This window comes from Oncorhynchus nerka, linkage group LG7 (assembly GCF_034236695.1).
Source record: "Oncorhynchus nerka isolate Pitt River linkage group LG7, Oner_Uvic_2.0, whole genome shotgun sequence".
NCBI lineage: Eukaryota > Metazoa > Chordata > Actinopteri > Salmoniformes > Salmonidae > Oncorhynchus > Oncorhynchus nerka.
The window spans coordinates 83,603,461-83,618,670 of record NC_088402.1 but is presented as its reverse complement, the minus strand read 5'-3'; the positions used below and the strand labels follow the sequence as shown (position 1 = coordinate 83,618,670).

Sequence of the window (15,210 nt, the reverse complement as noted above, 5' to 3'; positions counted from 1 at the left end):
CAGGGTCAAATAATAATAATCACAGTGGTTGTCGAGGGTGCAACAGGTCAGCACCTCAGGAGTAAATGTCAGTTGGCTTTTCATAGCCGATCATTCAGAGTATCTCTACCGCACCTGCTGTCTCTAGAGAGTTGAAAACAGCAGGTCTGGGACAGGTAGCACATCCGGTGAACAGGTCAGGGTTCCATAGCCGCAGGCAGAACAGTTGAAACTGGAGCAGCAGCACGGCCATGTGGACTGGGGACAGCAAGGAGTCATCGGGCCTGGTAGTCCTGAGGCATGGTCCTAGGGCTCAGGTCCTCCGAGAGAATTAGAGAGCATACTTAAATTCACACAGGACACCGGATAAGACAGGAGAAATACTCCAGATATAACAGACTGACCCTAGCCCCCCGACACATAAATTACTGCAGCATAAATACTGGAGGCTGAGACAGGAGGGGTCAGGAGACACTGTGGCCCCATCCGACGATGCCCCCGGACATTGCCAAACAGGCAGGATAAAAACCCCACCCACTTTGCCAAAGCACAGCCCCCACACCACTGGGGGATATCTTCAACCATCAACTTACCATCCTGAGACTAGGCAGAGTATATCCCACAAAGCTCTCCTCCACGGCACAACCCAAGGGGGGGCACCAACCCAGACAGGAAGATCACGTCAGTGACTCAACACACTCAAGTGACGCACCCCTCCTAGGGACGGCATGGAAGAGCACCAGTAAGCCAGTGACTCAGCCCCTGTGATAGGGTTTGAGGCAGAGAATCCCAGTGGAGAGAGGGGAACCTGCCAGGCAGAGACAGCAAGGGGGGTTCGTTGCTCCAGTGCCTTTCCATTCACCTTCACACTCCTGGGCCAGACTACACTCAATCATATGACCCACTGAAGATATGAGTCTTCAATAAAGACTTAAAAGAATGCACACAGAATGCACACAGAAACCAAAACTGTTCCACAAATAGTGTGTAGGCCTAACTGTACCCCCTCCCTCTCCTCCTTTCCTCACCCTCTCCTCCTTCCCCCTCCCTCTCTTCCTGTACTGAACCCCCCCATCCATTAAGGTGACAGTGGACGTGATTGTTTTCCGAAATCTTTTCGACCGACCTCTGTCTGTTCCAGTGGCGATGGGAGCGTTCATGGCTCTCTGCTGCACTCTGGTGGTGGATGAAGTAACAGCGTCATCATTACTCTAACTTTTTATATTTCCCAAGGAAAGCCCTGAGTCAGCCAACAGACTACCACTGGAGGCTGGACATGGAAAGCCCTGAGTCAGCCAACAGACTACCACTGGAGGATGTCCATGGAAAGCCCTGAGTCAGCCAACAGACTACCACTGGAGGATGTCCATGGAAAGCCCTGAGTCAGCCAACAGACTACCACTGGAGGATGTCCATGGAAAGCCCTGAGTCAGCCAACAGACTACCACTGGAGGATGTCCATGGAAAGCCCTGAGTCAGCCAACAGTCTACCACTGGAGGATGTCCATGGAAAGCCCTGAGTCAGCCAACAGACTACCACTGGAGGATGGACATGGAAAGCCCCGAGTCAGCCAACAGACTACCACTGGAGGATGTCCATGGAAAGCCCTGAGTCAGCCAACAGTCTACCACTGGAGGATGTCCATGGAAAGCCCTGAGTCAGCCAACAGACTACCACTGGAGGATGTCCATGGAAAGCCCAGAGTCAGCCAACAGACTACCACTGGAGGATGGACATGGAAAGCCCTGAGTCAGCCAACTGTCTACCACTGGAGGATGTCCATGGAAAGCCCCGAGTCAGCCAACAGACTACCACTGGAGGATGTCCATGGAAAGCCCCGAGTCAGCCAACAGACTACCACTGGAGGATGTCCATGGAAAGCCCTGAGTCAGCCAACAGACTACCACTAGAGGATGTCCATGTCCACTGTGTGTCAATTTGTGGTGTGGCCAAATAAACTCCTGTCTACTGGGGAACCCTGCTCTAGTGCATTACATATCAAACGGTTGCTTAACTACCTGGAAAATGACTCCAGGAAAATCCCAAGTTTCTCAAGGTGTGGCACCATCTGATGTTGCTTCCGTATGGAACGTTGGCGATGTGGAACGTTGGCGATGTGCTCTGGACCTCAGAGCTGGCATTTGAATGCTTTGAACCTGAAAGGTCACCTCCTGCTTGTTCTGTCTGCGCCTCGGAGCTTTCATCTCCTGTGTGTGTGTGTGTGTGTGTGTGTGTTAGAGCCAGGTGCTGACCATCCTCTCTCTCTGTCCAGGTGTGGTACTGGCTCTCCCAGACATCCAGCAGCAGGTGTCCTCTGGCCCATCCAGTGGTGAACCCAGCTGTGACTGTAGCCCTGCCAGTCCTGAGGCCCCTGGCCCCTCGTCTTCCTCTGGGGGGCGCAGAAACCGCAGTGGTGGGACCAGGGACGACCGTTACAGATCAGGTACACAGAGACATACACACAATGTACATTCATACAATCCTTTTGGAGCTCACTGTATCTACCTCCATCACTCCAGTATCCCTGCACATTGTAAAAAAGGTTCTGGAACTGACCCTGTTTACTTACTTATTCTGTTCTTCTTATGTTTTATTTCTATGTGTTTTTGTTCTACTTCATGTTATTTTTAGATCTACATGGATATTGATTACTGTCTTGTTGGGTTTAGAGCAAGAAAGGCATTTTACTGTACTTGTGCACATGACATAACTTGAAACATATTCTGATTCAGAAAACTGGCCATTCATTAAGCAGGAAACGATCCATAGTGTACAGAGGAAATGACATCCAACAACAACAAGGATGTTTACACGCCAAGGAGACTGAATAAGGAATACACACACTGAACACACACGCCTAACACACACACACATACACATGCTGAACACACACACACATACACATGCTGAACACACACACGCTGAACACACACACTCACACTGAACACACACAGGACACACAGATGCTGATAACACTGAACACGCACACTGAACAGACTGAACACACACACACACACACTGAACACACACAAACACGCTGAACACACATGCTGAATACACACATGCTGAACACACACACACTCACACTGAACACACACACGCTCACACACATGCACACTGAACACACACAGGACACACAGAGGCTGATAACACTGAACACACACACACACACACACTGGACACACGCACAGTGAACAGACTGAACACACACACACACACACACACACACGGAACACACTGGACACACACATGCCCGCTGGGCACACACACGCAGACAGATCTCTACCATCATGCATGGCATCACAGCAGGAGTGTGTGGGGGCTGGTGCCTGGCTTAGAGATTGTGCTTGGTTCTAATTGTGACCAAGGAGTCTAGTGGATAATAGTTGGTGCAGTGACTGTCCTGTTGTTCCATTCCTTCATCCTTGTTTTTCTGTCTGTCTGTCCTCTCTTTCTAATCTCTTGTTCCTGTTCTCATTTTGTCTCTCTCTCTCTGTCAGATATCCACACGGAGGCAGTACAGGCAGCGTTGGCCAAACACAAGGAGGAGAAGATGGCACTGCCCATGCCCACCAAGCGCCGCTCAGCCTTCGTCCAGTCACCCGCAGAAGACTGCACCCCTCCAGGTCACTATATCATAGAGTTGAAACTATGTTCTATGTAGGATTTCAAAATTCCACAAACTTTCCCAAAATGTTCCAGATATCCTGGTATGGAAGATTCCTTGAATTTCAAGGTAATGAGCAGGACATCTGGGAATCCTCCAACCAGGAGTTTAGGGGAAACCATGTCGTTTTGGGAAAGTTACCGGAGTTGTTCAACCCTAGGCATATGTTTGAGTAGTACTCTGTGGTGGTCGATAACTAGGTATATGTTTAAGTAGTACTCTGTGGTGGTCGATAACTAGGTATATGTTTGAGTAGTACTCTGTGGGGGTCGATCCCTAGGCATATATTTGAGTAGTACTCTGTGGTGGTCGATAACTAGGTATATGTTTGAGTAGTACTCTGTGGTGGTCGATCCCTAGGCATATGTTTGAGTAGTACTCTGTGCTGGTCGATAACTAGGTATATGTTTGAGTAGTACTCTGTGGGGGTCGATAACTAGGTATATGTTTGAGTAGTACTCTGTGGGGGTCGATCCCTAGGCATATATTTGAGTAGTACTCTGTGGTGGTCGATAACTAGGTATATGTTTGAGTAGTACTCTGTGGTGGTCGATCCCTAGGCATATGTTTGAGTAGTACTCTGTGCTGGTCGATAACTAGGTATATGTTTGAGTAGTACTCTGTGGGGGTCGATAACTAGGTATATGTTTAAGTAGTACTCTGTGGTGGTCGATAACTAGGTATATGTTTGAGTAGTACTCTGTGGGGGTCGATCCCTAGGCATATATTTGAGTAGTACTCTGTGGTGGTCGATAACTAGGTATATGTTTGAGTAGTACTCTGTGGGGGTCGATCCCTAGGCATATATTTGAGTAGTACTCTGTGGTGGTCGATAACTAGGTATATGTTTGAGTAGTACTCTGTGGTGGTCGATCCCTAGGCATATGTTTGAGTAGTACTCTGTGCTGGTCGATAACTAGGTATATGTTTGAGTAGTACTCTGTGGGGGTCGATAACTAGGTATATGTTTGAGTAGTACTCTGTGGGGGTCGATAACTAGGTATATGTTTGAGTAGTACTCTGTGGTGGTCGATAACTAGGTATATGTTTGAGTAGTACTCTGTGGTGGTCGATCCCTAGGTATATGTTTGAGTAGTACTCTGTGGTGGTCGATCCCTAGGTATATGTTTGAGTAGTACTCTGCGGGGGTCGATAACTAGGTATATGTTTGAGTAGTACTCTGTGGTGGTCGATACCTAGGCATATGTTTGAGTAGTACTCTGTGGTGGTCGATCCCTAGGTATATGTTTGAGTAGTACTCTGTGGTGGTCGATCCCTAGGTATATGTTTGAGTAGTACTCTGTGGTGGTCGATAACTAGGCATATGTTTGAGTACTACTCTGTGGTGGTCGATCCCTAGGTATATGTTTGAGTAGTACTCTGTGGTGGTCGATAACTAGGCATATGTTTGAGTACTACTCTGTGGTGGTCGATCCCTAGGTATATGTTTGAGTAGTACTCTGTGGTGGTTGACAACTAGTTATATGTTTGAGTAGTACTCTGTGGGGGTCGATAACTAGGTATATGTTTGAGTAGTACTCTGTGGTGGTCGATAACTAGGTATATGTTTGAGTAGTACTCTGTGGTGGTCGATCCCTAGGTATATGTTTGAGTAGTACTCTGTGGTGGTCGATCCCTAGGTATATGTTTGAGTAGTACTCTGTGGTGGTCTATCCCTAGGTATATGTTTGAGTAGTACTCTGTGGTGGTCGATAACTAGGCATATGTTTGAGTACTACTCTGTGGTGGTCGATCCCTAGGCATATGTTTGAGTAGTACTCTGTGGTGGTCGATAACTAGGCATATGTTTGAGTAGTACTCTGTGCTGGTCGATAACTAGGTATATGTTTGAGTAGTACTCTGGTGGTCGATAACTAGGTATATGTTTGAGTAGTACTCTGTGGTGGTCGATCCCTTGGCATATGTTTGAGTAGTACTCTGGTGGTCGATAACTAGGTATATGTTTGAGTAGTACTCTGGGGGTCGATAACTAGGTATATGTTTGAGTAGTACTCTGTGGTGGTCGATAACTAGGTATATGTTTGAGTAGTACTCTGTGGTGGTCGATCCCTAGGTATATGTTTGAGTAGTACTCTGTGGTGGTCGATAACTAGGCATATGTTTGAGTACTACTCTGTGGTGGTCGATCCCTAGGTATATGTTTGAGTAGTACTCTGTGGTGGTTGATAACTAGTTATATGTTTGAGTAGTACTCTGTGGGGGTCGATAACTAGGTATATGTTTGAGTAGTACTCTGTGGGGGTCGATAACTAGGTATATGTTTGAGTAGTACTCTGTGGTGGTCGATCCCTTGGCATATGTTTGAGTAGTACTCTGTGGTGGTCGATAACTAGGTATATGTTTGAGTAGTACTCTGTGGTGGTCGATCCCTAGGCATATGTTTGAGTAGTACTCTGTGGTGGTCGATAACTAGGCATATGTTTGAGTAGTACTCTGTGCTGGTCGATAACTAGGTATATGTTTGAGTAGTACTCTGGTGGTCGATAACTAGGTATATGTTTGAGTAGTACTCTGTGGTGGTCGATCCCTTGGCATATGTTTGAGTAGTACTCTGTGGTGGTCGATCCCTTGGCATATGTTTGAGTAGTACTCTGGTGGTCGATAACTAGGTATATGTTTGAGTAGTACTCTGGGGGTCGATAACTAGGTATATGTTTGAGTAGTACTCTGTGGGGGTCGATCCCTAGACATATGTTTGAGTAGTACTCTGTGGTGGTCGATAACTAGGTATATGTTTGAGTAGTACTCTGTGGGGGTCGATCCCTAGACATATGTTTGAGTAGTACTCTGTGGTGGTCGATAACTAAACCAATGAGTTGTGGCGTTCCGCACGGGAGCGTGCTTGGGCCTCTGCTGTTTTTTTTGTATATTAATGATATGTAAGATGCTTGTTCTTGCTGTCTTTTTTTTCTTTATGCGGATGACTCTACACTTCTGGTGTCTCACAAATGTAAAACTATGTTGGAGAGCATACTTAGCACAGAGTTGACTAACATTAGCAAATGGCTTGGAGATAATAAGCTATCTCTGCAATTATTTTGGGATCCAGACCTAAATTGTGTAGGTCGTCTGAAATCAGAGTGTAGTTAGGGGGTGAGGTGCTGACTACTAAAACCTCTGTTAGCTACTTGGGAGGTATCCTTGATGGATGCTTGGGAGGTGTGAGCATGGCCAATAAGGTGCTAGGGAAGGTTAATGACAGGGCTAAGTTTTTGGCTTGAAAGTCCAAGCTGCTTGATAAGGACTCCATGAGTCTGCCCTCATTCAATGCCATTTTGACTATGCTAGTACTTCCTGGTTTGGGGGCTTATTTAAACTTATGAAGGGGAAGCTCCAGATGGCCCAGAATAAGCGGATCAGGGCGGTATTGAAGGTGTCCCAGATTAGACTAGGTTTGGTTTACAGGAGTATTTATGGTCCTGCGCCCAGATATCTAAGTGATTATTTTCCTCGTGTTAGTGATGCACACAATCACAGCACCAGATCAGGTGTTGCTGATGTGTGCTTATCCAGGTTCAGGAGTAATGCTGGGAAAGGTACTGTCTAGTATACTGGAGCCTCAGAATGGAATGAGTTGCCTCTGTCTATAAAACAATGTCCTCTCTGGACAGCTTTAAACATAAAGTACAAATATATTTGATGTCTTCTGTGCCCATGTGAATAACCCCTATGATGTAACTGGAATGATGAGATGTTCTTCTTCTCTGTTTTTGATGAGATAGATGTTCTTCTATGTTTTTGATGATAGATGTTCTTCTATGTTTTTGATGATAGATGTTCTTATTCTATGTTTTTGATGATAGATGTTCTTATTCTATGTTTTTGATGATAGATGTTCTTCTCTGTTTTTGATGAGATAGATCTTATTCTATGTTTTTGATGATAGATGTTCTTCTCTGTTTTTGATGAGATAGATCTTCTTCTATGTTTTTGATGATAGATGTTCTTATTCTATGTTTTTGATGATAGATGTTCTTATTCTCTGTTTTTGATGAGATAGATCTTCTTCTATGTTTTTGATGAGATAATGTTCTTCTTCTCTGTTTTTGATGAGATAGATGTTCTTCTCTGTTTTTGATGAGATAGATCTTCTTCTATGTTTTTGTTTTATTATTTCACTGCCATGCTGTGTTGGATCTTGTCTAGTCATCTTGTCTCAAAAGGACCACAATGGAAATAAGTCCCAGACTTTGTGTGTTATCCTTGATGATTTTATTCATGTGCATGTATGGCTTTTAAGTTTTATGTGTGCTTGTTTTTTAAAATGGTCGAATGAATAAACTAAACTAAACACCTGGGGGGTGCCATGGCAGCTATTTTGCGCAACTAATCTCACCACACATCACAAATGTGGTTCTGTCTCCCTGTCAGACACATCGTCAGCGTCTGAGGACGAGGGTTCCCTGCGTCGCCAGGCAGCTCTGAGTGCAGTGCTGGCCCAGAGCCTCCAGAGCCCAGACTACTGGATCAACCGTTCAGTGCAGAGTTCCTCCTCCACCTCCTCCTCCACCTCCTCCACCCTGTCCCACGGAGAGAATAAGACCCCCACTTCCGCGCTGGCCGACATACTGGCGAGCACACGCATAGGTGCGTCACACACACACTCTGCAAACACACACACACACAACCCGCACGTGCATGGGTAAGACACACACCCTACAAACGCACACACGTGTAGGTAAGACAAACACAGCCAAGCATGCATAGGTTAACCCACACAGAAACCCATTTGTAAGTCTAACATCCTGCAAATACACAGGTTTGGATGACCGACTACCCTGGTTTAGGTGTCCTATAGAATAGAGCTAAAGTCAACCATCTGAGTGTCTAACTCCCCTCTCCACCTCTTTCCTCCAGAGAACAGTGTCCCCCCAGACGTGACATCCTCAACCCCTGAGAGGCGTTCAAGGGTGGACCTGCCCCCCAATGCTATGCCCAGGGGGATGCCCCGAGGACAGAGCCGCACCAGCATGCTGGATACCACCGCTGACGGTATGCGCACACACACACACACACACACTGTATAACACACCACAGAACAGCGACGCGCTGGTAGAACACACTGCAGAACAGCATCAAGCTGGTACAACACCGCAGAACAGCATCACGCTGGTACAACACACTGCAGAACAGCATCACGCTGGTACAACACCGCAGAACAGCATCACGCTGGTACAACACACTGCAGAACAGCATCACGCTGGTACAACACACTGCAGAACAGCATCACGCTGGTACAACACACTGCAGAACAGCATCACGCTGGTACAACACACTGCAGAACAGCATCACGCTGGTACAACACACTGCAGAACAGCATCACGCTGGTACAACACACTGCAGAACAGCATCACGCTGGTACAACACACAGCAGAACAGCATCGCGCTGGTACAACACACCGCAGAACAGCATCGCGCTGGTACAACACACCGCAGAACAGCATCGCGCTGGTACAACACACAGCAGAACAGCATCGCGCTGGTACAACACACCGCAGAACAGCATCGCGCTGGTACAACACACCGCAGAACAGCATCGCGCTGGTACAACACACCGCAGAACAGCATCACGCTGGTACAACACACCGCAGAACAGCATCACGCTGGTACAACACACTGCAGAACAGCATCACGCTGGTACAACACCGCAGAACAGCATCACGCTGGTACAACACACTGCAGAACAGCATCACGCTGGTACAACACACTGCAGAACAGCATCACGCTGGTACAACACACCGCAGAACAGCATCAAGCTGGTACAACACACTGCAGAACAGCATCAAGCTGGTACAACACACTGCAGAATAGCATCAAGCTGGTACAACACACTGCAGAACAGCATCAAGCTGGTACAACACACTGCAGAACAGCATCACGCTGGTACAACACACTGCAGAACAGCATCACGCTGGTACAACACACTGCAGAACAGCATCAAGCTGGTACAACACACTGCAGAACAGCATCACGCTGGTACAACACACTGCAGAACAGCATCAAGCTGGTACAACACACTGCAGAACAGCATCACGCTGGTACAACACACTGCAGAACAGCATCACGCTGGTACAACACACTGCAGAACAGCATCAAGCTGGTACAACACACTGCAGAACAGCATCAAGCTGGTACAACACACTGCAGAACAGCATCACGCTGGTACAACACACTGCAGAACAGCATCACGCTGGTACAACACACTGCAGAACAGCATCACGCTGGTACAACACACTGCAGAACAGCATCAAGCTGGTACAACACACTGCAGAATTTTTTAAAATGAATGTAATCTGTTTTTTTCTCAGAGATAATGGTACATTGACTAAACAACATTAAATTAATCTCATCCTCATTCCAGTTGTGTTGAGAATGCTGCTAACATTCTATATTTTGTTCTTTTTTGGGGTGATCTGTTTTTCTGTCGTACGTGTCATGTCTTTCATTACAAAAGGAAACAGAAAAGGTCATATGAATCCAACTGTGAGGGGGAGGGGTCTGGGGAGGGGTGATGGAGTCGTCTGTCCTGTCTGTTTGTCTACTCTTCACAGAGAGAAATACCCTTCTGTTTTTGACCCCAAGTTTAGTTCTACTATATCTACCTGTGCTGCTTTCAAAGCACAGGCCATGTTGACCCTTTACTCTGTGTGTGTGTGTGTGTGTGTGTGTGTGCAGTTATGCGCATGCTTGTGTTGTTTCTGTCTCTGTATGATCGTGACTGAGTGTGTGTGTCTATGCTCACTTGTCTATGATCATGTGTGTAATTCCCTTCCTCCTGCCTCTACCTCTGTCCTGCCTCTACCTCTGTCCTGCCTCTACCTCCGTGTCCAGGTGTACCAGTAAACAGCCGTGTTTCCACTAAGATCCAGCAGCTACTCAACACTCTGAAACGGCCCAAGAGACCTCCGCTCAGTGACTTCTTCCTGGACGACTCAGAGGAGATCGTAGAGGGTAAGATGCAAAGGACCCACTCCAGTACTTCAGAAAATATTCCAACATTCCCAGAGGAAGTACTACTTAAGTAGTTTTTTTGTGGTATCTGTACTTTACTATTTATATTTTTGGCAACTTTTATTTTTACTTCAGTTCATTCCTATAGAAAATAATGTACTTTTTACTCCATACATTTTCCCTGACACCCAAAGTACTCGTTACATTTTGACAGGAAAATGGTCCAATTCACACACTTATCAAAAGAACATCCCTGGTTGTCCCTACTGCCTCTGATCTGGTGGACTCACTAAACACAAACACTTTGTTTGTAAATGGTGTCTGAGTGTTGGAGTTTGCCCCTGGCTATCCGTCAATAAAAATAAATCAAATTGAGCCTTCTGGTTTACTTAATATAAGGAAGTTGAAATTATTTATACTTTCACTTATGTTACTTAAGTACATTTGAGTAATTCCATGTACTTTTGATATTTATATTTAAAGTATATTCCTGAAAATGATGTAGTAGTGGAAAGTAGATATCTGTCTCTTTTATTAGTCTTCATTAAACCAGTAGAAAACTCAACTTTACTCTTGTTTTTTTTATACTCTTTCCTTTTCTTCCCATTTTCTTCTCCCATGCCTTATTCTTTCCTCCTTCCATCCCTCTTTCCTCATCTATCCATCCGTCCCTGTGATCTTCTCCTACTCTCCCTCTCCCGTAGTGCCCCAGCCGGACCCCAACACCCCCAGGCCAGAGGGCCGTCAGATCATCCCAGTGAAGGGGGAGCCCCTGGGGGTAGTCAGTAACTGGCCCCCGGCCCTGCAGGCTGCCCTGGCACGTTGGGGGGCTTCACAGGCCAAGAGCCCCGCTCTCACCACCCTGGACGTTACCGGGAAACCCCTCTACACGCTGACGTACGGTAGGTCTCACCGTCTGACATGGCACGCGGCTCCTATATGACGGAATAGGAGACATTTCAGGCTAACCCACAGTCTCAGATTGGACTTCTTTAGTTTATAACTAATGTTTTGTAGTTCAGAAGATCACCCTCCTCTCAGTCAATCTATGGAGAGCTGAGGTCATATATTCTCCTCTGAGAAATTGCTCTTCTCTCTCTCGCTTTCTCTCTCTGTCTCAGGTAAACTGTGGAGCCGCAGTCTGAAGCTGGCCTACACTCTGTTAAACAAACTGGGCACGAAGAACGAACCTGTCCTGAGACCTGGAGATAGGGTACATGGTGAAAACACACAGCCACACAGACTAGATAACTTCCTCCACTCTTCTCTCCTTCACGCTTTACCAACACACAGCCATTCAGACAGGATGACACAGACACAGACTTCCTCCACTCTTCTCTCCTTCACGCTTTACCAACACACAGCCATTCAGACAGGATGACACAGACTTCCTCCACTCTTCTCTCCTTCACGCTTTACCAGCACACAGCCATTCAGACAGGATGACACAGACACAGACTTCCTCCACTCTTCTCTCCTTCACGCTTTACCAGCACACAGCCATTCAGACAGGATGACACAGACACAGACTTCCTCCACTCTTCTCTCCTTCACGCTTTACCAACACACAGCCACACAGACAGGATGATACAGACACAGATAACTTCCTCCACTCTTCTCTCCTTCACGCTTTACCAGCACACAGCCACACAGACAGGATGACACAGACACAGACTTCCTCCACTCTTCTCTCCTTCACGCTTTACCAGCACACAGCCACACAGACAGGATCACACAGACACAGATAACTTCCTCCACTCTTCTCTCCTTCACGCTTTACCAGCACACAGCCACACAGACAGGATGACACAGACTTCCTCCACTCTTCTCTCCTTCACGCTTTACCAGCACACAGCCACACAGACAGGATGACACAGACACAGATAACTTCCTCCACTCTTCTCTCCTTCACGCTTTACCAACACACAGCCACACAGACAGGATGACACAGACACAGATTACTTCCTCCACTCTTCTCTCCTTCACGCTTTACCAGCACACAGCCACACAGACAGGATGACACAGACTTCCTCCACTCTTCTCTCCTTCACGCTTTACCAACACACAGCCACACAGACAGGATGACACAGACACAGATTACTTCCTCCACTCTTCTCTCCTTCACGCTTTACCAACACACAGCCACACAGACAGGATGACACAGACACAGATAACTTCCTCCACTCTTCTCTCCTTCATGCTTTACCAACACACAGCCACACAGACAGGATGACACAGACACAGATTACTTCCTCCACTCTTCTCTCCTTCACGCTTTACCAACACACAGCCACACAGACAGGATGACACAGACACAGATTACTTCCTCCACTCTTCTCTCCTTCACGCTTTACCAACACACAGCCACACAGACAGGATGACACAGACACAGATTACTTCCTCCACTCTTCTCTCCTTCACGCTTTACCAACACACAGCCACACAGACAGGATGACACAGACACAGATTACTTCCTCCACTCTTCTCTCCTTCACGCTTTACCAACACACAGCCACACAGACAGGATGACACAGACACAGATTACTTCCTCCACTCTTCTCTCCTTCACGCTTTACCACATTGAGTGATTGATGTTTATTTAAAAACATGATCTGTGTCTTCTCCATGCAATGCACAGACAACACAATAAACAATATAAGATATTCCCCATTGTGATGCAGGTTGACGTGTATTGTCATGAATCTTGCCCTGGAGGCAGAACTGAGCGATTTACGCTAGATGGACCAGATGCAAAGTCAAAATTGGCAAAATCGTAAAATTTCATGAAAACAAATATTTGTTTTTTTGTTCTTAATTTAAGGTTAGGCATTAGGGTTAGCAGTGTGGTTGGGGTTAAGGGTAGGGTTAAAATCAGATTTTATGGCTTTGTGGCTGTGCCAGCTTGTGACCACTCTGCAGAGCTCCCTCCAGTGCATGAGTCATCCCAGTAAATGCCAACCTGCCATTGTGCGATGCTGTACTGTGTCTGAAACTGTACTGTCTATCCCCTAGGTGGCATTGGTGTACCCTAACACAGACCCTGCGATGTTCTGGGTGGCCTTCTATGGCTGTCTCCTAGCAGAGGTCATCCCTGTACCCATAGAGGTGCCACTGTCTCGACAGGTTTGGACTTCAATACCCACTCAGTCATATCTGGGTTCAAATTCTATTTAATGAACTATAATAACATCCCTTGATATTACACAGCAAAATACAGTGGCATTTATTAAGTCATGATCTAGATTTCCTTTGTCCTTTTCAAATGCTTATTTGTGTTTCAGGACGCAGGCAGTCTTCAGATTGGCTTCCTATTGGGCAACTGTGGGGTGGGCCTCGCCTGACCAGTGAGATCTGTCTTAAAGGACTGCCCAAGACTTTCCAGATGTCCATTATATTGGGAGAGATCATGCAGTTCAAAGGTCGGTCATGTGGGTAGGTAAAACATGGTATTGCTGCTAGATGTCCATTATATTGTGGGTAGGTGTAGACGTCCGTGGTCATGTGGGTAGGTAGGTCGTCATGTGGGTAGGTAGACGTCACGTGGTCATGTGGGTAGGTCAGATGACGTCATCGTGGTCATGTGGGTAGGTAGAGCGTCCGTGGTCATGTGGGTAGGTGGCGTCGTCACGTGGTAGGCGTGGGTCATGGGTAGGTAGGCCACGTGGTCATGTGGGTACTGGTAGGCGTCCGTGGTCATGTGGGTAAGGTAGGCGTCCGTGGTCATGTGTTGGTCATGTGGGTAGTAGGCGTCCGTGGTCATGTGGGTAGGTAGGCGTCCGTGGTCATGTGGGTAGGTAGGCGTCCGTGGTCATGTGGGTAGGTAAGCGATCGTGGTCATGTGGGTAGGTAGGCGTCCGTGGTCATGTGGGTAGGTAGGCGTCCGCGTGGTCATGTGGGTAGGCGTCCGTGGTCATGTGGGTGAGTAGACGTCACGTGGTCATGTGGGTAGGATGGCGTCGATGGTCGTGCGTCATGTGGGTAGGTAGGGCGTCACGTGGTCATGTGGGTAGGTAGGCGTCACGTGGTCATGTGGGTAGGTAGGCGTCACGTGGTCATGTGGGTAGGTAGGCGTCACGTGGTCATGTGCGGTAGGTGGGCGTCACGTGGTCATGTGGGTAGGTAAGACGTCACGTGGTCGTGTGGGTAGGTAGGCGTCACGTGGTCGTGGTGGGTAGGTAGACGTCACGTGGTCATGTGGGTAGGTAAGGGCGTCACGTGGTCATGTGGGTAGGTAGGCGTCACGTGGTCATGTGTGGGTAGGTAGACGTGGTCATGTGGGTGGTCATGTGGTGAGTGAAGCGTCACGTGGTCATGTGGGTAGGTAGGTCGTGGTCCGTGGTCATGTGGGTAGGTAGGCTATTGGGTAGGTCACGTGGTCATGTGGGTAGGTAGGCGTCACGTGGTCATGTGGGTAGTGAGCGTCCCGTGGTCATGTGGGTAGGTAGGCGTCCCGTGGTCATGTGGGTAGGTAGACGTCATGTCCGTAGACGTCATGTGGGTAGGTAGGCGTCACGTGGTCATGTGGGTAGGTAGACGTCCGTGGTCTGTGTGGGTAGGTAGGCGTCACGTGGTCATGTGGGTAGGTAGACGT

General features: G+C 47.4%; 1 pseudogene; it reads left to right on the top strand.

Moving 5' to 3' along the window:
• The window catches only part of LOC115123436 (disco-interacting protein 2 homolog B-A-like), a 151,194-nt pseudogene that overhangs the window by 78,440 nt on the left and 57,544 nt on the right, over positions 1-15,210 (top strand).